Source organism: Chrysemys picta, chromosome 3 (genome assembly GCF_011386835.1).
Source record: "Chrysemys picta bellii isolate R12L10 chromosome 3, ASM1138683v2, whole genome shotgun sequence".
Classification (NCBI taxonomy): Eukaryota; Metazoa; Chordata; order Testudines; family Emydidae; genus Chrysemys; species Chrysemys picta.
The window spans coordinates 79,177,684-79,204,303 of NC_088793.1; positions in this window are offsets into that span (position 1 = coordinate 79,177,684).

Sequence of the window (26,620 nt, forward strand, 5' to 3'; positions counted from 1 at the left end):
GCCTCTGGAGATTTCCATTACTTGCATATGAAGAAGTGAGGTTCTGACCCACGAAAGCTTATGCTCCCAGTACTTCTGTTAGTCTCAAAGGTGCCACAGGACCCTCTGTTGCTTTTTACAGATTCAGACTAACACGGCTACCCCTCTGATACTTAACTGACAATGAGCTTTGGGAGATGCCAATCCAAGTCTGAGCTTTCCTGGGAAAGTTCAAACTAACATGTAAACAATGGTGTCAGTCTGCAATAAGCTGAATCATTCACAGACATGTGACTTGCCCAGGTGGCTACAAACTCCATCTTGTTGCTGTGACTTTGCACAGAAGAACAAAGGGGTTTCTGCCCACAAGAGAGAGAATATAAAAGGCCCTGGAAGCCTCTCCATTTTGTCTTCAGCTGGCTCAAGAGATGGCCTCTCCACCCCCAGGAGATGCTTAAAAGAAACTGGAACAAAGGACAGTAACTACAGGGGTGTGAGTGATTGCTGCACCCAGATTAGGAAGGAGTCCAGTCTGTGAAAGAAGCTTATTAGAATATCTCTGGGGGTGCGATTTTATCTGTAATCAGTTTCTTAATATATTAGGCTTAGACTTGTGTGTTTTTGTTTTATTTTGCTTGGTAACTTACTTTGTTCTGTCTGTTATTACTTGTAACCACTTAAATCCTATTTTTTATATTTAGTAAAATCACTTTTGCTTATTAATTAACCTGGTGACTGCTGTGGTGGGAATAGACCCCAAGGACTCTGTAGTTGGAAGCAAGCCCAAATTGAGTGAAAGGCGGGAGGGATTTTGCTGGTCAGTGAAGGATCTGCCATAGCTGGTAGCTGTGAGCCTACAGCTGGATCAGGACCTTCCCTTTTGGGGGACACAGGAGTGTCTAAGCCAGAGGGGAGCCTAGAGAGGGAAATCCAGACGGAAGGTGAAGGGGGACAGGAGGGTCTGCCCAGCTTTTGTAGGGAGGCTTTTCCCCAGGAAGAGGGTAAAGAATCTGCATCGAAAATGCCAGACCCCTCACCTGTGGATCAGATTTTAAGGGAAGACTGGGGGTCAGCTCTCCTGGAGGGGAGGGATAGCTCAGTGGTTTGAGCATTGGCCTGCTAAACCTAGGGTTGTGAGTTCAATCCTTGAGGGGAGCCACTTAGGGATCTGGGGCAAAATCAGTACGTGGTCCTGCTAGTGAAGGCAGGGGGCTGGACTCAATGACCTTTCAAGGTCCCTTCTAGTTCTAGGAGATGGGATATCTCCAAATTAACTCTAATAGGGGCTGCTGGTGCTCAGCATCTGAAAATCTCAAGCCATTTTAGGTGTCTAAATCAGTGCCTAACTTTTGACATCCAAATTTGAAAACCTTTGCCAAAAGGCTGTGATGGTTCTCTGGATACCCAGGGCTGAGCGTCACCTTGCTATCTCCCTGTCTCCTGTTAGAGGAAGACTTACTTGAGCTTAACTGGCTGTCAGTTCCTGACACCACCAACCTGTTAGCCACACAAGCGATCTCCTCTTGGCTATGCCAGCCCTTACTTTGCCTTGCAGCTTAGCAATAGGTGCACCCCAGTCCCCAAGCTCCTTTGAAATATTCTCCTTCAGTGTGTAGGTCCTTATCTATTGAACACACAGAGAAATACCAGGTCTGCTGTCCCAAAGGACCTTTAAGACCTCATATGATCTTCTTTGTACTCGAATGGACAAAGCAGGATCAGGGTATTCTTGTATCTCTGGCCAGTTGGAGTTGAGGGGTTTATGGGTCACAAAGGTATAGAGATATTTTTTGTGGTGCCAGCTGGTCAAGTCTCTGTTATGCAACACTGAAAATTTGATAAACAGTTCATACCACCTGAAAATGCCAACTGGCCAATCTTGGTGTTGCCTTTGCCAAACAATGTTTATCACCTTACTCTACTACAGTTTTTAAATTCACAGTATATGGCACTTAGGAGTCTTATACCATCCGACTTCTACATTGACAGAAGTTCTAAGCATTTTTAAAAGGAGGTATCTCATACTGATAAGGTTTAAAAACACAAAAATAAAGCAAGACAATGGTCCTTGCCTGGCAGATGTTATTTCTAGTAGTGGACTGTTCCATTTGGCTAGACTAGAAGAGAATGGATTTCCAGCATTTCTAATTTAAGTTTACCTAAAATTGCTTTTCTGTCCATTTCTAGATTTTTTTATGATTATTATTATTTATTATTATTTTTAATGCTCAGCTTAAAATTTTGGCTGATGCAGTGCTTTCCTATGCACTGTTGACAAGGACTAACGGTCTGAAGAGAAAATTAGTATAGAATCAAAGGGGGTGCAGTGCAGAAGGGAGATTTTTTCCCCCTCTGTGAAGAGGATATTTTCACTTCCCTCCAGAGCTTCAAGCCATTGCTGCAGCCTACTCTATTGTTCTCAGTGCCCTGTTGGAGACAATTAGCAATATCGTGATCAAATCAATAGCCATATCTTAAAAGAATTGTGAGGTAATAAATATCTCCCATGACACCAATAAATTATAAGGGCTGAGTATTAATAGGCCTTGGGAGACTGTCTAGTTGAGTAGAGGCTCCTTTGTAATACAGTTGTTAATATATTTTCTCTCTACCTCAGTTCTCCAGCATGACTCACCTTCTATTATTTTCATAGAAATGGATTTGCCAAGTGGCACCTAATCAAAATACAGTATTGGCCAAAATAAATAATTGGGCAGATAACAATATGATTGTAGTTTATTATGCTGATCAGTCAAATGTGTCACCTCCCAGTCTTTATGACTAACATAGGTTTGTAATTACATTTTAGACAGAGCTAAGCTAGGGTGCTATTGTTCACTTGCTGGAGGAGTTTGCAGGCAGCTGGAAAACAACTGCTTCTTGCAAACATTTCCACCGCTACTCAGATTGTTACAGGTTAATGGTATCCCAGCTAATAAGGTGTATTTAGTCCCTGCTTTGTTTTTCAAAATGCATATGAGAGATTTAGAAGTGCTAAGGTTATGAAATAGCTGCTACCAGCTTTCTCTTGCAGGGGCTGCCAATATCCAGTCATGCAATCCTGTTAGAAAATTGAATAGCCATTAACTAACTTAAACAGCTTATGATACAGTATCAGTGAAAGTATTGTAGAATTAAAGAATTTAGGAATGAAGCCTCTTTTGCAATGGAGGCAGCCACCAGCTCTAGCTCCTTGAGATTTTTTTTTTTACAAGTGGAAACTCATTAATCTATGAATTGACTGAATTCACAGCCTAGCAGGGAATGGATCAGGACATCTCAGTCCAATGAAGCGGTCCTTCTGTGACCACTATAAGAAAAGCTTTTCACATGTCCTGTAATTTACCTTCTTTGTCATAGTCAATTCCCTGTGTCTCCCCACAAAAGGCAGAAAAAAGCATCTTTGCAGCACATGAATTATTTATTTGGGTGTAGATTGTAGTGCTTTATGCACAGAGCCTCTAATAAGGGGTGATGTGCAGGGGCTGTGCCCTACAGGGAGCACTGCAATGTTGCCAATTCTCAAAATATTTGGTGGGGTTTTTTTTCTTCGAGCCCCCGCTCCTGGAGTCCTATAGTTATGAGATATCAAGTTCTCAGCTTTGTTTTTGTTTTTAAAGTACGTTTTTACCATCAAGGTTGAGGAGAGACGCTTAAAAATGTAAATTCTAAATTTCGATAAAAAAACAGAAGGCCCAATACAGAGCTCCACATTTATTATTCCTAAAAGTCGCAATCTCATTATTTCTAAGACAATCTCATGGTCTCTTGTGCTTGAACTATTTTTTCTGAGAGGCTGGGGTTGGCAATACTGGCCCCGAGAAGTATTGTTCCTGAAAGATGGGTCCTGGTGCTCCCCATCTGCATTGTGTGTGGGGTATAACGTATCCCCTCCCACCCCACTATGTGGCCAGATAATTCCCCTGACAGCACATGATGGGAGAGGGAATAGGTAGAGCCACAACTCTGCTTACTTCCTGGCCTTGATTTCCAGAGAACATCTGGGCACAAATGTTATTCCCTCTCTGCCCATTCCCCTCCCCCTCCCGCCCCCAAGCTCCAAGGCTGGGTCTACACTACCCGCCTGAATTGGCGGGTAGAAATCGACCTCTCGGGGATCGATTTATCGCGTCCCATCGGGACGCGACAATCGATCCCCGAATCGACGCTCTTACTCCACCAGCGGAGGTGGGAGTAAATGCCGTCGACGGGAAGCCGCAGAGGTCGATTTTGCCGCCGTCCTCACAGCGGGGTAAGTCGGCTGCGATATGTCGAATTCAGCTACGCTATTCGCGTAGCTGAATTTGCGTATCTTAAATCGACCCCTCCCCCCCTCATAGTGTAGATGTAGCCCAAGGCCATGATAAGAGGATGGGAGATCCTTTTTTCCCTCCAAAAACTCTGCACATCCACAACATAACAACAAATCACAGTCCAGACCTTTATTTATTTTTCATCCTACAGCTGTATCCCAAATATGCCAAGCACTGTACAAACATAGAGCCGGATGTTATGTGCACAGTAGAAAAGAAGCATTTTCTATGAAATGGGGATACTATGTACCTAAAATTACTTGTCATCTCTCTATTTATATTCCAGCAACATATGACCCTTGCTGCAAAATCATTAATGGACAAAAAGTGTCTTCAAACAAGATGCTTTAGTATTAATACTAATAATTTGTATTTGCAGTAGTCCCTTGAGTCCCCAGTGAAGAATCCACATCTCATTGTTCTAGATACTGTACACTAACTTCATATAGAAATAGAAGTGATGTCTAGTGGTTAGAGATGGGGACCAGGGATCAAGATTCTGGTTCTATTGCTGGTTCAGTTGCTGACTTGTACGGTTTTTCTTCAAGGGACAATATATAAATCTCAGCTATAGTAAATTTAAAAAAAAGCCAACTGCAGTATTGAGGCCAGTCAGCATAGAGAGCTGATAAAATAAAAAAGGCAGTTTTAATTTACCTTAAGATCCAAATAGGAAGCAAGTATTCCTCCTGTGGCTCTTTAATTTAACTATGCTGTATATATAATAGTCACTGCGCCTAAGTACAGAGAATTGTTGTGGGGTCATGGAGTGTAATTTTATTGACTCTCAAGAGCAGTAAAAAACAAACCCACTCAGATTTATCACATACACAACCATGCAATGATAACTGCTAGCACCGGCCTCCAGTAGCTTCTTCAGCGTCTCGGAGGTTGCCATCTGTGGTATGAAAAATTAAATATAATGTTGATTTTAAAATACATTGAAATGAATTCTTGGTCTAATGGGAATATCACACCACTGGGTTATGTTAACAGATTTTAAGGCCAGAACTGACTGTGATGACCATCCTATCAGACCTCCTGTTATTTCTTTGATTTCTTTTTCCTTATTCTGAAATAAATCAGGTAGATTGAAAAATTAATATTTGCTCTTGTGTTTGGGAAAACATGCCGATTTTATTTTGTTTTTGGATTTTTTAAACTTTGAAATAAATCTATTGCCTCAATTTCAGGTGTGCTCCCAATATCATCCTCCCCCGCCTCCCCACTACTGGCATGGAAGAAATAATACCTTTCAAGTGGGATCTACTGTATCCTGTATCTCCTATGATTTTATAGATGTTGTGTGCTGTATTTTTCAAGTGCTCAATCAGTTCTGTGGGGTGTAGAAATAGCTGCTACTGAAGCTAGCCAAAACTGTTTGGGGAAAAGGAAAGAGAGAGAAAAACTAGGAAATGGAAGGAAACATTTACAAAAGTCTCATGAGCAGACAAGGGAAGGGAGCTTTAGGCAGACTTCCTGGTTTGTGGGCTTGGTAACCTAACATAAGGTCTTTCATCTGCAAATCACCAGTTTGTATCCTGAGTAGGGTGGTGACGTCTGTAAATTGTAGCTATTTAATACCTTATCAGTGCCATATGTAAAGGGAATTTGGTAGCGTGTGCAGTGTAATTGCCTGCAAGTTACCACACAGTTCTTTTTAAACAACCACATTTATTAAGGTATAGGCATTGCAGAGAAAACAATTAAAAACAATAAAATAACTCACATGCTATAAAACTTACCACGGGTCACCCCTAACTCCCACCTCAACCTCTTGTAGGTGTTGGTCCTTCTAAACCCACCACTGGGTCTTCCCAGTGGTTACAAGTTCGTAACTGTCTCAGATTCAGAACCAGAACATAGGCTGGGCAGTTGAGCTGTTTCTTCATACAGCTTGGTTCTTTGATCTCATCTCCAGGACAAGGTGATCAGCAGACAATTGTGCACTCCTCAGGGCATAACTTTAAATGGCTGGGTTTTTGCATAACCGAAGGTGGGGAGAATTTGTGTTAACCTCTCCCTAGATATTTCCCAGCAAGTCCGCTTTACACCTATTGTCCCAAAAGTCCATTCTTTTCTGGCGCATTTTCAGTATAGTCCTTTGAACTCTGGCCTCACATAACATCTCTTCCTAAAGAGGTTACATGAAATCCCAGGCTACAATAATACATAAACTTTGCATTTAATACTATGGACCCCAAAAGCTACTTAAATTTATTCAATAAGGTCTCCCAAGGATAAGCAGGAAGTTGCCATATCTGTCACACAGCAGACTAAGGCCTGGTCTACACTAGGCGTTTATGTCGAAGTTAGCGCCATTACATCGAATTAACCCTGCACCCGTCCACACTGCGATGGTATTTAGTTTGACATAGAGGTCTCTTTAATTCGACTTCTGTACTCCTCCCCGACGAGGGGAGTAGCGCTAAATTCGACATGGCCATGTCGAATTAGGCTAGGTGTGGATGGAAATCGACGCTAATAGCTCCGGGAGCTATCCCACAGTGCACCACTCTGTTGACGCTCTGGACAGCAGTGCGAGCTCGGATGCTCTGACCAGCCACACAGGAAAAGCCCCGGGAAAATTTGAATTGGAATTCCTTTTCCTGTCTGGCCAGTTTGAATCTCATTTCCTGTCTGGACATCGTGGCGAGCACAGCAGCACTGGCAACGATGCAGAGCTCTCCAGCAGTGATGGCCGTGCAGTCTGGGAATAGAAAGAGAGCCCCAGCATGGACTGATCGTGAAGTCTTGGATCTCATCGCTGTGTGGGGCGATGAGTCCGTGCTTTCCGAGCTGCGATCCAAAAGAAGGAATGCAAAGATCTACGAGAAGATCTCTAAAGACATGGCAGAGAGAGGATACAGCCGGGATGCAACGCAGTGCCGCGTGAAAATCAAGGAGCTGAGACAAGGCTACCAGAAGACCAAAGAGGCAAACGGACGCTCCGGATCCCATCCCCAGACATCCCGTTTCTACGAGGCACTGCATTCCATCCTCGGTGCGGCCGCCACCACTACCCCACCAGTGACCGTGGACTCTGAGGATGGGATACTGTCCACGGCCGGTTCCTCGGACATGTTAGGGGACGGGGAAGATGAGGAAGGAGATGAGGAGGGCGAGGCAGTCGGCAGCTCTCACAACGCTGATTTCCCCGACAGCCAGGATCTCTTCATCACCCTTACAGAGATCCCCTACGAAGCGTCCCCAGCCGTTACCCCGGACACAGAATCTGGTGAAGGATCAGCCAGTAAGTGTTGTAAACATCTAAACATTTATTTTTAACAAAACAGGAATATTAACAATTAAAAGAATGGGTTGTTCATGATTAGTGTGCCCTAGGCACTTAACGGTTTAGTAATGGGCAGTGCAAGTTTTGAAAAGAAATCTAGCAATGTCCGGTTTTCAGTGATTGTCCTGCACAAGCCGCTCTACTGTTTATTCCCTGCTACTGCAGCTACAGTAAAATGCGGTCTATGTGTCCGGGGATAGAGCAGTAATCCTCCTGGGACATCTCGATGAAGCTCTCCTGGAGGTAATTTGAAAGCCGTTGCATGAGGTTCTTGGGGAGAGCGGCCTTATTGGGTCCTCCGAAGTACGACACGTTGCCGCGCCACGAGATTATCAAGTACTCGGGGATCATTGCTCTGCACAGCAGGGCGACATACGGCTCTGGTCTTTGGAGGCTTTCCCGGAGCATTCTCTCTTTGTCGCTCTCGGAGATCCTCATCAGGGTGATGTCGGCCATGGTGACCTGCTTTTAATTAGGTAGGGGAATGTTAGTGTTGGGACTGCTTTCCCGTTCCTTTACAGAACTGTAACCGCTGGTTTGCAGCCACGCGGTGGAGGCGGGAGAGGGGCAGCCGAAAGGGATCGTTCCCGGGGACAGCCGCGAGGGGGTGGGACAGGGGCAGAGTTCCCGCTTGCCGGATTGCTGGCAGCAGGGACTGACATTGCTTTAAATGTGAAATGAGGCCAGTGGTAATATAAAAGTTTTAAACTGCCACAAGTGTACGGCTTACCGTGTCTGCCTGCAACAGAAATTCCGTTGTGCTGCCTCGCTTCTCAAATGTGCTGTTCAAGACCCCAGACACTGAATGCGAAGGCCGAGAATTCGACCTTGTGCTGAGTGCGCATGTGAAAGGTGCTGTGCATGGTCTTGTTCACAGAGAAAGACTATGTTCTTTGTTCACAACTACATTTATCTTTCTGAGGAATTCACTCCCTTTTTCCCATTTCCACAGCCCCGTCTGCGACTGTCTCACAACCTAGCCTGGAATCACACTCCCAGAGGCTAGCGCGGATTAGGCGTAGGAAGAAGAGGACACGGGAGGACATGTTCTCTGAGCTTATGGCCTGTTCCCAAGCCCAGGCAGCACAGCAGACCCAGTGGCGGGAGAACTTGACCTGAATGCACCAAGCCAACATGGATCGGGAGGAGAGGTGGCGGCAGGAAGACCAGCAGGCGACTCAAACGCTGCTTGGACTACTGAGGGAGCAAACGGACACGCTCCGGCGCCTTGTGGATGTTCTGCAGGAACGGAGGCAGGAGGACAGAGCCCCGCTGCAGTCCATCTCTAACCGCCCTCCCCCGCCACCAAGTCCCATACCCACCTCACCCAAAGTGCAAAGAAGGGGAGGCGGCAGAGTCCCTGCTAAGTCTCACTCCACCACTGCAGAGAGCTCTAGTAGCAGAAGGCTCTCATTTCTCAAAATTTGAAAAGTTCTTTCCTTCCCGCCTGACACAAGCCCACGTCCAAGTTTCACCTCCCAATGCCATGTGTAGTTGATAATAAAAAATTCGTTTCTGTTAACTACTGTTTCAATCATGTTCTTTTGGAGGAGGAGGGGAAAGGGGGTTGGTAATTGGACAGGACAGTCTCCTTTGGCAGGGTACATAGTCGGGGGCAGGCACAGCAGCAGGGCACATACACAGTGCAGTGATGCAGTGACTAGTTACCCCGGTTAGTCTGGGAGGTTGTTTTGATGTAATGTTGGGGGGGGGGGGGTTGCTCTGTGACTTTGTGGCGGGGGAGGGCAGTTACAGATCTTAAGCGCCGGTCCTTAGGCAGGATCACAGAGCCACACAGCATGGGATCTGTAACCGTCCTCCCCCTGCCACAAAGTCACATAGACCCCCCATACACACAGTCCCGATCAGGAGGGGTGACAGGCTCCGTTGAAACAAGCATCCCACCGCAGCGGAGCCTGTCAATCCTTGAGTTTAGAAGCTGCATTCGCGTCACAACACTACACCCGCTCCGCACCACAGTCTGCGTCCCAGTTTTAAAAAATTCCCGCGAAAACAGTATTAAAGAAAACGGTGTGCTTTAACAAAGTAGAACTATTTTTATTTCGACACGTGTGTTGGAGGGGGGGTGAAGGGGGTATGTAACTGGATAGGATAGTCAACATTAACTGGGTAAAGAAACGGGGGCAGGTTTAGCTTCTCAGTACACAAACTTTAAAGTCACAGGTTACCCTGCTCACTCAGGAACTTTGCTTTCAAAGCCTCCCGGATGCACAGCGCTTCCCGCTGGTCTCTTCTAATCGCCCGGCTGTCTGGCTGTGAGTAATCACCAGCCAGGCTATTTTCCTCAACCTCCCACCCCGCCATAAAGGTCTCCCCCTTGCTCTCACAGAGATTGTGGAGCACACAGCAAGCTGCTATAACAATGGGGATATTGGATATTGGAGTCAGTAAGCTTCTCCATCTCCCCTTGAGACGGCCAAAAGCACACTCCACCACCATTCTGCACTTGCTCAGCCGGTAGTTGAAGAGTTCTTTTTCAGTGTCCAGGGCGCCAGTATAGGGCTTCATGAGCCAGGGCATTAGCGGGTAGGCTGGGTCCCCGAGGATGACTATAGGCATCTCCACATCCCCAACAGTTATTTTGTGGTCCGGGAAGTAAATACCTTGCTGCAGCCGTCTAAACAGACCAGAGTTCCTGAAAACACGAGCATCATGAACCTTGCCCGGCCATCCGACGTAGATGTTGGTAAAACGTCCCCTGTGGTCCACCAGTGCTTGCAGCACCATGGAAAAGTAGCCCTTTCGGTTAATGTACTGGCTGGCCTGGTGGTCCGGTGCCAGGATAGGGATGTGAGTTCCATCTATGGCCCCACCGCAGTTTGGGAATCCCATCGCTGCGAAGCCATCTATGATCGCCTCCACGTTTCCCAGGGTCACTACCTTTGGCAGCAGTACATCAACGATTGCCTTCGCTACTTGCATCACAACAACCCCCACGGTAGATTTGCCCACCCCAAACTGGTTCGCGACTGACCGGTAGCTGTCTGGCGTTGCAAGCTTCCAGAGGGCTATGGCCACTCGCTTCTGTACACTCAGTGCAGCTCGCAACCGGGTGTCACTGCGCTTCAGGGCAGGGGACAGCAACTCACAAAGTTCCAGGAAAGTTCCCTTCCGCATGCGAAAGTTTCGCAGCCACTGGGATTCATCCCAGACCTGCAGCACTATGCGGTCCCACCACTCAGTGCTTGTTTCCCGTGCCCAGAATCGCCGTTCCACGGCATCAACATGACCCATTGCCACTGTGATGTCCTCGGCGCTGGGTCCCCTGCTTTCTGACAGGTCTGTGCTACTCTCAGACTTCAGGACATCACCGCGGTGCCGTAGCCTCTTCGCCTGACTTTTCTGCATCTGCCTCAGGGAAACCTTTATGATAAGCTGCGAGGCGTTGAGAGCGGCCACAACTGCAGCGATGGTCGCAGCGGGCTCCATGCTCGGAGTACAGTGGCGTCCGCGCTGTCAATGACTGGAAAAGCGCGCGAACTGATTTCCCGCCGGCGCTTTCAGGGAGGGAGGGCGGGAGTGATGGACGGATGACGACAGTTTCCCAAAAGCACCCTGGACTCATTTTGTTACCCAGAAGGCATTGCCGGCTACACCCAGAATTCCAATGGGCAGAGGGGACTGCGGGAACTGTGGGATAGCTGACCACAGTGCACCGCTTCGAATGTCGACGCTTTCACCGTTAGTGTGGACGCACAAAGTCGAATTACTGTCCTTAGTGTGGACACACACGTTCGACTTTGCAATATCGATTACAAAAATTCGATGCAAGTAAAATCGAACTACTCTCGTAGTGTAGACAAGGCCTTAGTCTCTAGAGTTGTCAATGTGACTTATTTTGCAAGCACTAAATTGGCATATACACAACAGAAGGCAACAGTACAGTCACAGGGTTGCAACAATTATGCACTAGGCTGCTGGGAGTGCCATCAGAAACCACACCATTAGCACAGTTATTTTTTATTCTAAATTATGGGTACAAATGTGAACCATTTTGTTTGTTTATAACTACTAATGTGCTAACTGTTAGCATGGTGACTATTGGATTGGTGGCCAAATGGGCTAGTTCACCAGAAATTAGCATGCAGATTCCTCTTCTCCCCTTTTTCTTTCTCCTTCAGACTTTCTTTCAGGCATTAATCTCCCAACTCGTGTGTGCCAGTTTGAAAAATATTTCAGAGTGATTCACCACTGAAAGAGAAGAATATGACCCCACAAGCCAATTATATGCTTCCTCTGATTCTGCTACTCAAATGTTTACTCCAGCTTTTCCATTTTAAACATGACTGTTAAGAACAGTGGAAAAATATATGTATATTGGATACCACTGTCTAGGAACTGGTGACAAAAGTTGGCTTTTTTATAATGATGGTGAATTTTTAGTTCAGGAAGTAGTGTATGCAGCATTCAGAAAAGGATGAAATTGTCAAAGCGAGCTCAGAGAGTTTGCTAGGTAACAATTTCCTGTGATCAAGGTCACAGATTAACCAAAGGTCCTTTGTTCTAGTAATGTATATTAATGCTTGTAATATAATATACTGACTAGGTTTTCTGCAAGAAGCAGCCTGAGCTCATCTCCACAGAAAACTCAAGCGCTCTCCTACTTATGTAGAAAAATTAATCACTCTATTTTTTATTTTTTTGTATCACAAGCATACAAAAAAAATAGGGTCGAAATAAAATGAGGATCTTATTGTGCTATGTATTACCATATACACCAGTGGTGGAAACGGTGAACTGCAGCCACTGGGAGCTGCGGGCAGCCATGGAAATGTAAACAAACTGTCTGGCGGCCCGCCAGCGGATTACCCTGACAGGCCACAGGCTGCCACCATGACAAACATGAACTAATAGAATTTCCCTGCCCCAAAGAGTTTATTATCTAAATAGTCAAGAATTTTGAGAAAGGAAGTATTATCCTCTTATGGGATAATTGTATCCCTCTTATGAGGCAGAGGGAGATGTAATGTCTTGGACAAGTCACACGGGAAGCTTGTAGCAGAAGTAAGAATTGAATACAGATCTCCCGAGTCCCAGACTAATGCCATACCCACAAGACTGTCTTTTAAGTTAGACCTTCTATCATAGGTCTCTGCATTCTCCTCTCAACTTTTACTTCAACCACAATACAGGAAACATGGTCTTTGATTTGTATTTAAATCATATAGTTTGTAGCTTTCATGATGTTTCTGGATGAATAGCATCAAGCTCCTTTCTCTACCTTGAATCTAGTAGAAATTCGGGATCCACCTAAGACAGGATTAATTTCCCTTTATATTCTTAGTTTTAACAAGAAACCTTCTAAGCTGAGGCAGCAGTTCCTGTGCAGATGATTCTAATTGGATCTTTCTAGGCCATTTCTTTCTCTCTGACCCTTCAGAGGAGATGCTGTTGACTTGGACAAGCTGTGCCAGGTTGCACTGATGTTTAAATAATACATCATTCTCCGCTAACATCAGACACAAGCCTTATCTTACTTAGAACTTCTGGTTGGACTCAGATCCTAAACCCAGAAGTATAATTCCAGCACTCTATTGCTAGCATTTCAGCACTTTGTGTCAGAATAAATATATCTAATGGAACAAGTCATCTAGAAAATAACTTCTAGCATTTTTTACTGAAACAAATAAAAATCATTTCAACACTCAGCCCCAAGCACAGATGATATCTGCCTTTAAAAATAGCTACTTCAAAGAAGTGCAGAACACATTTGCATAAACCATGGCCGTCAGATTGTTTGTGTTTAGTTCAAGGAGACGAGAATTAATTGTAAAATGTCATGTAGGGAATTCGTTCCTGCAGTGTCTATCGGGGCAAACCACTTCAAGCACTAGGATTTTAAACAGAATGGTTAAAAGGACTAACCTTAAACTATTATTTCCCCTCCCATTAGGGTTAAGTACACAGACACATCTCAATGGGATACTAATTGCATGTGTTTGTTTAAGCTCTGTTATTAAGATTTCACTAGAAGGGGGGCACATTCAGTGTAATTAGGTATTTCAACTCCTGTTTTGGTGAATGACAGAATCAACACTGGATTCCTGGTGCACTGCAATGAAAATCTAGCATATACCTGGTGAGTATCCAGTGCTGCATACAAGATCAAAAGCATTCTTCTATTTTTCTGGATGATCAGAGAAGAGATGTATTTCTAGGATCCTCAACCCAGCAGCACTGCAGAACTAGCATCCACATCCTTGAAGGTAATAAAGAAAGCCCTGGGAGCACTGCCTGAATGAAGACATTAAGAGATTGACTGCATTGGTTATAATGGACCACTACTTGCCTTGAAGTTTTAACATAAAAAATAGGGTTTCACGGTGAGACAAATCCCAAAGTCCTCACTCAGTGCTGCATTCTGCAACAGGATCCATCCAGGTGCACCTCTGCCCCACTTGGAGCCCCACTGACTTCAGTGGTGCCTTCAGTTTGCATTTAGGTCTTATTAATTGAAATGGAGTTTGCAATTGTGGATTTTTACAACTGTGACTGATGTAGTTATGTTGACCTACATTTTACATATAGTCCAGGCCTAAACCAAAAGGGCCTGATTCAAAACCCACTGAACTCAATGACAATCTCTCCTAACTCTTAGGACCAAACTGCTCCAGTCCCAGCAGTAATGTTAGAGCAGCCTTTAGGTTTCTCTAGCTTAAACTAGCAGTACCTGGTTTCAAAGGGACCATATTCAAGCTATGGAGCCAGGGCCGGCTCCAGGGTTTTGGCCACCCCAAGCAGCCAAAAAAAAAAAAAAAAAGCCGCGATCGCGATGGCAATTCGGCGGGAGGTCCTTCGCTCCAAGCTGGAGTGAGGGACTGTCCGCTGAATTGCGGCCGAAGAGCTTGACATGCCGCTCCACTCCGGAGTGGCCGCCCCAAGCACCTGCTTGGCAAGCTGGTGCCTGGAGCCAGCCCTGTATGGAGGGCATAGCAGAGTGGTAGTCTCTCTGCGCCACCCCTCCCTCTTGACATCCCTTCTATATCTTCCAGGGGAATTCTCAACTGACTAATTACAGTCAGAATCTGGCTCGTTAGTGCCACCTGACTGTGCAAAGCAGCCAGGTTGCAATGAGAAACTGGCTTAAAAATCTTCCCTAAGGTTGTGACAGAAACTGACTCAGCAGGGCAAGAGAGGGCATAACATATAATACAACTATACTTTGTTTTGTATGGTTTGTTATCCATTTATTAATATAACCAGACATCCCATTTGCTATTTCAGTGGCTGATGCACACTGGGCAGCTATCTTCATTGAGCTACCAGTGATGACTCCTGAGACTTTCTCCTTGCCTGGTTAAATCAGGATAAAATAGGAGCTGTGATATTAGAAAACAGGCTATACTTTTGGGCTGCCAGCTGGCCAGAAGGGTTATTGGCTGTGACTGTAAAGGTGCCCTTTCATTTGCAACATTTCCAAGAGAGGTAATGGCATAATTATACAATTTATAGAATATAACATATGGGTTTAACTCTAGAGCTTCCAATAATTGAAGGCCATGTGTCAACTCATCTTCGGTTTCCCTTTGAACTGCTATAGCACAGCTTGCCCTGTGTATGGAATATGTTTGCACAGCTCTAAGAACACAGTTGAAATGTAATTTCTGTAAAAATAAATTTAAAATATTTGAAATACTGCACATTGAAACATCAACTTCCTCTTTATAATAAACTTTGGGGAATTTTGACTATTTTTATTTGAATATTGGCAATGGAAATATTTGTTTTTATAACAGATTATAGATTTTATTTTATTACAGCACAATGTCTTGACTTGAATCTGATTTTTAAATTCGATCTTTGGTGTAAAAAATCATTTTGAGCTTTTGAAGTTAGGCATGGGTAAATTTATTTTGCTCAAATTTGAACATATCGTGTGTTCAAGAGCTCAATTTGAACTTAGGTAGAATTGAATTTTCACAGAATTCTGCTGAACTGATAATAAAATTAAGAACAATGATTGCAAAAGAGGCATAGAAAAAACACCTATAAAATACATACAGAAGTATTTGTGTGTGTGTGTGTGTGTGTGTGTGTGTGTATGCATGCACACACAAGCCATCCTAGCTTTTCAGGAAGTTTCCCTTCCCCTAATACACAACATCATCTTTAGCTAAAAAAAACTTTTGAATTTAATCACTCATAAAACAACACAAATAATTTTAAATTAACCTGGGAGCTAGCATTTGAACTAGTTGTATAAACCACTAAAAATAATGTGAAACACTCCAAAAAATGTGTAATTCCATAAAGTTAATTTATTGTAACTGAAATGCCCCTTTCAGATAAAGGTTCTGATCCAAAGCTTGCTGCAGCCAATGGAAAGACTCCCGTTGCCTTTAGCAGACTTTTGATAGGCCCCAAACACATTTGCTTATCTCGTCTTCTCAGTATTCATAATAAGCTAAGATCAATGATGAAATATTGTTTGTGTTTTTTGCCCCATCCTGATAAAACTACTTGATACATAATATCATAAAATTTAGTTAGAATAACACATTCACCAAACTCAGCGTGTTTTAATATGTTTGTTCATAAATCTTTACCTACATCCAAGGGAGTGATGTCTACAGTACCTCAGAATCTTAGACCTGTCTCTTCAAAGCCACACAGAGAAAATAATGATTAGGGCAAATCTTTAGCTGATGAAAATAAATAAAGCTCTACTGAAGTCAATGGAGCTACAGTGATTTACAAAACCTGAGGATCTGGCTGAAGGCCCACCTCACTAAGCAGATGTGTGATAACAATGTATTTTATTTCTAGACACTCTATTAGACCAAACAAATATGTAACTGGTTTTGCAAAATGCATTCTACCAGTATAACTTTTGATTTCACCGCACAGTTAGGATGCGTGTTTTGATGGATTGAACTAACCAGAGTGTTGCAAATATTTAGTATTTTGCATTTTAAATCAGTGGCATCAAAAATAGTCGGTTGCCTGCATAGTCATTAATACTGGATTCAGGAGGTATAGGAGGCAAGATTCTGATCCTGATAACATCAGAGGAAGTCTAGAGTAATTTTGTCCACTGTGTATAATTCAGGCCAATATACAAGGTAGATAATATTTTGTTTTATCTGTCCTTAGTAATTTTCCAGGCTGAGAGAACAATGTTAGTTGAACACCAAGTGTAACCTTTGTGTGAGCTAGAGTTCACTAGATGGAGCTAGATGGACCTTTGGTCTGACCCAGTATGTCCATTATTTTGGTCTTATGCTCTTACCAGATCCTTTCTCAGATGGCAATGATGTCCTAGTTTTCAAAGCAGAAATGTGCCCTTTTTAGGAGATCAGGGAATGGCAAGTGAATTGAATGGATAAGAATGCCAGCTAGAGATACCGGGGGAGGAAATGACCAGTTTGGCTCCAGTCCTGCAAAGCAAATACGTATATATGTAATTTTATGCATGTGATTATTTGTACTGAAGTCAGCTATTACTGCTTGTTTTCCCCCATTGTAGTGAGTCTGGTTTAAACAGTAAAAACCTACAGAAACACAGTGACCCACACATATTGCTGCACTCACTCTTTCTCTTTCTCAAACTGGAGTTCTCTGAGATACTCTACTCACATTTTCCTCTACTAGGGACAAACCTACTGACTTCTCCATCTGACAAGCTACTTGCTATATATAAATTAGACCTGGATATAATTTTTTCAGGCTAAACTTTATTTTGCAGAAAAATACATATTCAGGTCCACTGAAACATTCTGCAAATTCATGTCAAAATATGCCAAATAGTTTTTTTTTTCCTGGCTGAAACAAAACAAGTCAAAACTTTTTTTCCACTTTTGAAAGAAAGCCTTTAGATTTTTTTATTAGAAGCAAATTATTCTTATTTTTACAAAGGTTAAAAAATCTTCATGTCAAACAAGAAAAAAATTAATCTTGGGTTGAATTAAATTTAACTCCCCCAGCCAAAAAATTGAAAATTGTTCATTTTGGGCTAATCCAAATTTTTTTTTTTCAGTTCACAAAAAATAAAAAAATATATATATATTTTCACAGATCTCATGTAAACTCTGCCATTTGTCAAAACATTTTAATCTATAAAACAAATTTAAGCAGCTGTTTTAAATTGGTTGTTATGGGGCCAGCTTCTTAGTGAGTCATTATGTCTTTTAAAATTGTCTTTCTTTTTTAGAAAGAATGTGGTGGGGGGGGTTGCTTTTTTTTTGTTTTTTATTTAATTTCTTATCTTTGGACAAAAACAGAGTTGATATCTTCTAAAAGATTCATATTGGATATTTGTTGCCTTAAAATAGATACTCAAATCACCCACTATTCAAAGGCTGGCAAATGCTCAGTCTTTATTCGCGCCAAGTCATAACTAGCTGAACATTTTTTTATTCAATACCATTTTACAAAAAGTAGGACAGGAGATGAATTCAGATGAGTAGAATAAAATTTTGAACATCTCTTTGCTGATGACCTCGGAAAGATCAGGTGAGCATAAGATGGCCATTTGGCTAACGTACTCTAAATAGGATTGTCTGTAGGTTTGTGTCTGTTCCAGCTTCTGACAGGCTATACTTTGCTTTAGGATATCAAACAAATGTTGTATGCTTGCATGAGTAAATTGAAATTTCTGTGGAAATATTTATGCTGCAGCTTACCACACATGGTAAAATATATTTAATGATTGGAACAATATTCAAGAATGCAGGGATAGGGCACTTGGGTAGGTTATATGGTCCAGTTTTCATTTTTAAGGATGCTGACTCCTATTTCTTCTAAGAATATGCAACCCTCAAACATGACAGTTGATGACATTAAAAAAAAATTGACAATAGCACTGAAGTATTTATCTTGTCTTTGGTATTTATTGTACTTGGAATGGGAAATAATGCCCTGTGAGAAACTGAACTTATGCAAGTGCTAAATGATCTGTTTTTAATTACATGCATTGTTATATAATGTACTGTAATATACAGATAATTAGATGGATAGTGGGAAAGGATGTACAAGTCACCAAGGAGATGGACCATTGTAGGGAGTTTAAAAATCTTCTAATGATCTTCAGACTGAAATAGATTAGAGGAATTCTAGTACCCTATCTCTTTTCACAATTAAGATTATTCATCCACCCCCATTTTTAACTGAAAATTCTCGTTGTTATAAAGTTCATGAAGTTCGCAAACTCATAATTCATCTGGATATGTTATGACCATACAATTTATCTTTGTAACAACCTATGTTTTTTCACACCCAGATGCCCCTATATCAACTTCTGTATAAAGACAGCATGCATAAGATAGAAATTCAGGACCTTCAAAGCCACAGAAAAGTCTTATCTAGAAAACTAATTGAGCATTCCTAAAAATGCCAGATATCCTAATGCCTGCTCACTTGAGTAAGTGCTGTTCAGCATGAACAAGAGTGGCCATATTGGACCCTTAACTATTAATCAAAACCACTATATCTCTACTTGGAACTGGGGGTGTCATTCCCTTCTTTAGGACACATACTCATGCTAGCTCTCATGGAGTGTGAGTAGCCTCACTGAAGCCCAAGATACCACAGCTACGTGTGTGAGGAACTAGCTGCCCAGAGTACAAACCTGGCAGGCCCCCATGGGTATGTACTTGGGCAGCTAATCTGAGCTGCTGCCCATGCTACCTTGGCTACACTTCTTTTTATATGCACACTAGTTCAATGAGAGCTAGCACAAGTATGTCTCCTCACTCTGGGACTCACACTTCTAGTTCCTGGTGCAGACATACCCTACATGTAAGTAAATCTTTCGTAGCCCAGAAGAGGTCACTGACAGTAATGTACAGTGTAAAGGTTGGATCATTACATCTTCAGGTCAATAACGTTTAAGAATCTTTTAAATAATCTCATAAACTATTGATTTGTTGTTCCTCGGGCCTTTGCTACTCCATTGGTTCTGCCCTGTGTCCTTTGTGGTCCCATTGTTGCTCATCTCACACACAGGAATAAAAGGCTGGATAGAAAGGAGAGCTGGGAGTTCAGTAACCACTAGAGGAACAAAGCAGAAAACCTTTTGAAATTGTGCTCTGCCATGTGACTAGCACAGAACTTGTGTGTAGCATGACAGAAGCTGTGAGAGACTTGGCAGCTGTCTTTCCGCAAAGAAAATTTTGAAGTGCAACTCCCACCAAATGAAAATGGCAAAGTCAGTACAGATAATAGCTACTTAGTGGTAGCTAGTTTAAGATTAAAAGTGAAATACAAACGTAAAAGAAGAAAAGGGATTGTGATAAAGGAAAGATTTGCATTGGTATTGCTTCAGAGATCAACAACAATGACCAACAAACAAACTCTCAAACTCTAGAGTGTTTACTCATCAGGCAAAATTAGACTGTAGCTGTCTCCCAAGGCAACATTACATTTCTGTGTGAGCCTGCCAATATCCAGTTGAATCTTCACTCTGCAGCTGTCCATGATGCCCTACAGTGATAAATGAATACTGGTGTGTTAAATTGGAAGTGCAGAAAACTGCATAGTTTAAAACAAAATTAATAGATAAGGATAGCCTTAAAATTTTTCTCGTGTATAATAATGATAGCTTGAGGCTGCAGTGAGAAACCAGTAGCTTTTTTTCAGCAGCTGCAGCTTCAAAGCTATGACAGCTAAACATTAACACTGTTATGTTTGGTAAACCATGAATACTACTTTCTTGAATTTTTCAGCCAATATTTCGTTCCTAAAATGGTTCTAACTTTATCAGTTTTTCAGATTATATCCATATTGTCATCAGTCTTCTCCTCTGAGGAGAGGGCACTTAAGCTCTATGTGGTACATAAAGACCTAGAGACATGCCATTTCCTCTGACCATGCTCAGGGCTTTTACTTTAAGCAGAACCAGTGTTGTCCTGCTCTAAAGAACCCATGCTGGGTTACACCCATTTTGCCAGCTGGGGAGTTCCGAACCACAGGGCTCCTTGAATGCTGATGTGAAGGAAGTGGCAAGGACTGGGTAGGGCCAGTGGATCTACTGGCTATAATAAAGGCTTGCAAGGCAGAAGTGCTGGTGAGCAACTAACTGATTGTTATTTCTGGCAACAGTTATATCTTTCCTTTCCTTGAAAATCAAGTTTACATAAAACAAAATGTCCACAATAACCACAAACAAATCCAGTCAGTTAACAAAGTGCAAAAAATAGATGATTATAACAGATAAGAGGATAATTCCCTCTTATTGGTCATGTCAAAAACAACTCTTTCTGACTCTTGTTAAGCTACTGTAGTAAACCCACTACTGGGAGCCTATGTCTGCTGGCCCTGGTGTTTTTCATTGTTAATGACTGTCAGGAGTATTTTACTTTCATGAGAATATGAGTGTGACGTTGCACTCTATATGATTTTATAAAAATATGCTAATGAGTGAATGTAATGTAACTGGAATATGCTTCATGCAAAAGGTCTCTTGTAAGATATCATTACAAAGTTTGTAATCTACTGAGTGTGGTCATCCTATTTGAATAAATGTATCACTCTTGTATCTGAAACTAGAAATATGAAATATAACTCTGAGAGCCATCATGAAGAATCCCCTAGCTACCACCTGAGCTGGAAAAAGAGCTGTAACAGGGGAAATAATTGTGCCCAGGCCTGGAAGGTGTCCAGTCTGAGGAAAAAGCTTACTGAAGCATCTCTAAGGGTGAGATTATCTGTATTCAGTTTGATTAGACATAGATTTGCGTGTTTTATTTTATTTTGCTTGGTGAGTTACTTTGTTCTGTCTGTTACTACCTGGAACCACTTAAATCCTACTTTCTGTATTTAATAAAATCACTTTTTACGTATTAATTAACTCAGAGTATGTGTTAATACCTGGGTGGGCATATCTGTGCATATCTCTCTATCAGTGTTATAGAGGGCAAAACAATTTATAAGTTTACCCTGCATAAGCTTTATACAGGGTAAAACGTATGTATTTGGGTTTAGACCCCATTGAGAGTTGGGCAGCTGAGTGTTAAAGACAAGAACACCTCTGTTAGCTGCTTTCAGGTAAGCCTATAGCTGTTAGGGGACGTGGTTCAGACCCTGGGTCTGGGTTTGCAGCAGGCTAGTGAGTCTGGCTCAAACCAGGCAGGGCACTGAAGTCCTAAGCTGATGGGGCAGGAAAGCAGGGGCAGAAGTAGTCTTGGCACATCAGTTGGCAGCTCCCAAGGGGTGTTCTGTGATCTAACCCATCACTAAGAGCACTGTCAGGGGCATTCTGAATGTCTAGATGAGTTCTATTCCTCCAAAGCACCGCTCCTAATGGCGGGCTATAACAAGTGACTTTGGTATACAGGATTATAGATGATGCTTTGGTAGCTTGCCAACCACTTTCTCTTTGAAATCAAATTGTCTCACTCACTTACAATGGGGTAACTGTTTAGCATTCTTGTTGCAGTATTTATTCTGTTTTAGCTTTTTGATGTTTTGGACTTTTATAACTACTTCACAATTAATTGTCTTTAGATTGAGAGTTTGCACCTTCTTGAGTCTAAGATTTTTGTTCTTCCATCTATGAATCGCCGAACTAGTGATGTTAATAAAGACCTGTGAGGTGTTGAGATGTTCTAACACTAATATGGATCTTTGTACTAGTGCTTTTTATTTCAAGTTCTTGCTATTTGTACTGATTTTTCTGTTAACCCCTTTACTTGTGCATAGTAAAAGTTTGATATTGGATGTTTGAACTGACAGAACAAGGAGAATTGTCAAAATTAGTCAATGATGAATTGTATAAAATAGTTATAGCTCAGTGGTTTGAGCATTGGCCCCCCTAAACCCAGGGTTGTGAGTTCAATCCTTGAGGGGGTCACTTAGGGATCTGGGGCAAAAATCAATACTTGGTCCTGCTGGTGAAGGCAGGGGTCTGGACTTGATGACCTTTCAAGGTTCCTTCCAGTTCTAGGAGATAGGATATCTCCATTAATTTATTTTTTTTAATTTTTATTGCATTCGTTACACTGTACATCATAAGTTTTATGGAATGCTTATAGACCATAATTCTAACAGATATAGCGCACAATGAGATACTAGTTGGTGTCTGCTAAAGACCACCAACTCTCACTTGAGAACAGGGTTATCAACTCCCTAAGCACCTATTTATAATATGTAAAGAAAAAAACTGCATTATCATGAGTGACTTCAATGCAAATAACAAACGTTCCGGGCTTTGTGCTGCCAGTACTAAAACATCCTTGGAATTTTTAAACGTTACAAAGGACTGTTTCCCAATTTGAGAAATGTTGCATCTGTGGAAGCAACATCCAACACGGGGGAATTCTATACTAAATCTCATCTTGACAAATAAAGAGGATCCAACACAGAACTAAAAGTTATGGTTTCTTGAGTGTAAGTGATCATGACATTTATTATGTGCCAACAGAACATATATTAAATGGCAAAAAACTTTGTTGGTACAGAGTTATGGTTGCCGATGATCACTCATGCCCTTGCAAAAACATCATGTTCAGCAACAAGCAAACTTCTAAAACAAGGAAATACAAAGTTAAGGTAAATGCCCCTGGCATCTTCACTCTGTCCCCTTGGAACTGACAATAGCCACTTGGAGTTCTCTGCATGCACTCCAGCTGCATTCCGTATATTAGGTATGACTGTACTGAGTGGTGAAGGAATAAGTTGGAGCAGCTTGGGGGAGAGCTGTGACTGTAATGTGAAGAGATCTGTGTCTGAATCCCCCCCCCCCCCGCATGCGTGTTTATCAAAGAAAGAGGGGCATGTGTATCTTGGGGTTCCAGTTGGCATCATTTCAATATAGAATTGTGTGGGTTGTGTCAGTAGCTGGGCACTGGAATCTTCTTGCTGTGAATATTGTCAGTGATTGATATGAATGAATGTGATAAGCATGAATTTGGTATAGCTTGGTATGTCTGAATTTTCTAGAGGATTCTGGGAGCAGGATTCTCTTAGCATTATATAGATGGTGTGGAAAATTACTGGAAGTGCTGAAACTGCATCTGAATGGTTAATAAAGGCTCGATTTGCGTGTATGTTTGAACATTGAACTTTGGAATATATGAGCTGGGGCCACCAGCTCACAAAGTAAAGAAGACGTAAAATAATACAATTAGTGGGCTTGGTACAAGCTGACCTAGGTCAAAATGACCCTTTTGGATCGCATCACGCTAAGAGCTCAAGTGAATGATTGCTGAGAGGGTAAAAGTTGATTGAGCTTTGGTCTGTGTCTGTGTTCTCCAAAGTATTAATTAGAGAAAACCAGTAATGAATGCCCACAGGGCATATTTTTGGAACATGTGACTCCTTTGAGAACAAATGGTGTAAATGCTAAGTAGAGTGAATTAGTTAGTTAGTTCCTCCATTAACAACTGAAGAGGCCCTTGACACTGTAAGACAGAAGGCCTCGGGGTAACTAAGACCCTGCTTCGGGGGACATTTCATAGACCAAGTACCTGAGAGGGGGAAAAAAGAGAAGAAAAGAACTGGCAGCTATGCAAGCTTTGTTTTCCAGTCAGGATACTGTGTAAGGCCAACATAGTTACTGAGGGTTTATTCTTGGGAAGTTGAGGCTGATTAGGGGGATGTGTATTATATAACCCAGGGATCAGCAACCTTTGGCACACGGCCCATCAGGGAAATCTGTTGACGGGCCGGAACGGTTTGTTTACCTGCAGCAGGTTTGGCCGATCACAGCTTCCACTGGCCATGGTTAGTCGTTCCAGGCCAATGGGGCCTGCGGGAAGCAGCGGCCAGCACATCCCTCAGGCTGTGCCACTTCCTGCAGCCCCCATTAGCCTGGAACGGTGAACCAGTGGGAGCTCCTTGGGTGATTCTTTCTCAAATAAATTACTATGCATTAAGCATATTGTTTTCCGAATTTTCACTGGTATTGGGCCATTAAAGATTGGTTTCAACAAATTCTGGCTCCTTGCATCTTCTCCTTCCACCCTGGATTGGAACCACACTGATTCTACTATGCAGAGGCCCTCCACTGAGTTGGGGTGCAAGAGTGAGGCCCATTTAATTGACATTGGGATTTCAAAACCGGCAATCAGAGCAAAGTCATTTAAGTTAAAAACAAAAATAGCTCACATCAGTGCATAGTAGGACTATGATAAATTAACACTCCTTTTAACAAGATCTTTCTTCTTTACTCTTTTCTATCCTTACTCTTATGAATTTCAGTCTGAATCTTAAAGCTATTTTATTTTTGCTAGTGTTGTCAAAAAAGGTTCCATTAATTTACATTAACCAAAGACTCTCCTTTGAGAATCCTCTTTGAAATTAATAGGATTTGATTGCTCGCACTTCCACATGCAAGTTAATGTGATCTAACAGGCACTGCATCTGCACACAAACACTGTGTGAAATTATAATTACAGCTAGTAAGTAGAGCAAGAGAGGGAAATTTTGTCTAATTTTCATGCAAGCTTTTTGACTCCTGATTTTTTCCATTTAATACACCCATTACTTCTATCTGTTATGGCAGTGTTGGCAGTCACTAGGGTAAAATGTAGACTGAAATCAGTCCTGTTGCCCACTACTTTCAGTTTTGCTAAGTGAAAAGCTTTTGCTACTGTTTGCATTAAGGTACACATTTATCAATACTCCCCAGTTTAGTTAAGCAGATGCTTAAAATTAAGTATGTGGGTAAGTGCTTTTCTGAGCTGGGACCTAACTGTTGTGTAGCAAAGTTCGTCAACTGCTAAATATCTACATAGCATGGTAGAGGATAACATCACTTGTGCTATTCCTTTATCATACAAAAAGCTATTCAAACTGTAGGCAACGATATATTGATTTCTAAATTAAGTGGTTAGAGTTTTGAAACTGGAACATTAGCCTGGCTCACAGGCTGTTTAAATCACAGTGGTATTAAAGGGAACAAGATTGTCTTTGCAGGTTATTACTTTGCAGGTAATCCAAGGAACAATATTTGGATTCCTTTTGGTTTCACTTTCACAGACGATTTCTTCAAACAATGACAGTATTCTAAATTGATTGTTAGTGAACAATGATGGTGATTATGATGCATTAGTTAAGAGAAGTCATTCAGCTGAAGATGTTCAAAGTGATCAGCAGAAGGACTTTGATCAGTTGTAATGTTGAGCACTAATTCTACAAGAAAAGTAACTTTAAAAATAATATGTGGTTAATTCACTTGTTTGTGAATGTTTTTAAATTATTTTTGTAATTTTTTTCACACAAATGTTTTGACCAGTTCTGATGAGTAGCGAGGAGACTAATACTCTCCTAATACTGCACTATTTTACTGTAAAGAGAGATGGTTTAACAAGACTTGAGAGCTGAAATTCTGATATTTTCTTATTTAGAGGCCACGTTTAATGATATTTAGTATGTGAACTCACCTTTGTGTGTGGAGACCATACTAGAGAAAAAATTATATTTCACTGAGATTTAACTTTGATTCTGATATTTTCCATAAACCATATTCTATTAAATATATATTGGGAATTAGGAGCTTCTACAGAGTGGAAGTCCATGATATAGCAGAAATGAACAAGACAATATTTTTATGTCAACGTCTCTTTTAAACTTATAATGGAAGAAAACTGTGGACTAGTCAGTTCCATTGAGGTAGCTCATAAACTGCACAGGTTTCTGGAAATATCTACTTCATACTGAACAGGCTCTGAAGCTTACACAGGTAATAGCATAGTTATTCCCATGCTAATATTACATCTTCTTATTTGCATATCACTCCCAAAGTAGCAATTTGATATCTAACTTTCCATGTTCAAGAATATATTTGGACAGTTTATACTGAAATGAAAGCCTTTCACACATCATAATGAGCTTCATGACAGATTAAGCTGACTGCCTCCTATTACATGGAAAAGAAAAGTTGGTTTCTTTTTCACTATCAACTGCTGAAGTCAAAGTTGCCTGGAAAACACAGATTTTTACTAGTTTCTGACTGAGCATTATGCATTTCCTAGAAACCTGAAATATATTAGTTGGAAGCATCCCCCTAATATAAGGTGAATGGAATTATTTGCTCTCTGGCACTAGGGAAAATGTTGAAAGGAATGATTTTAAA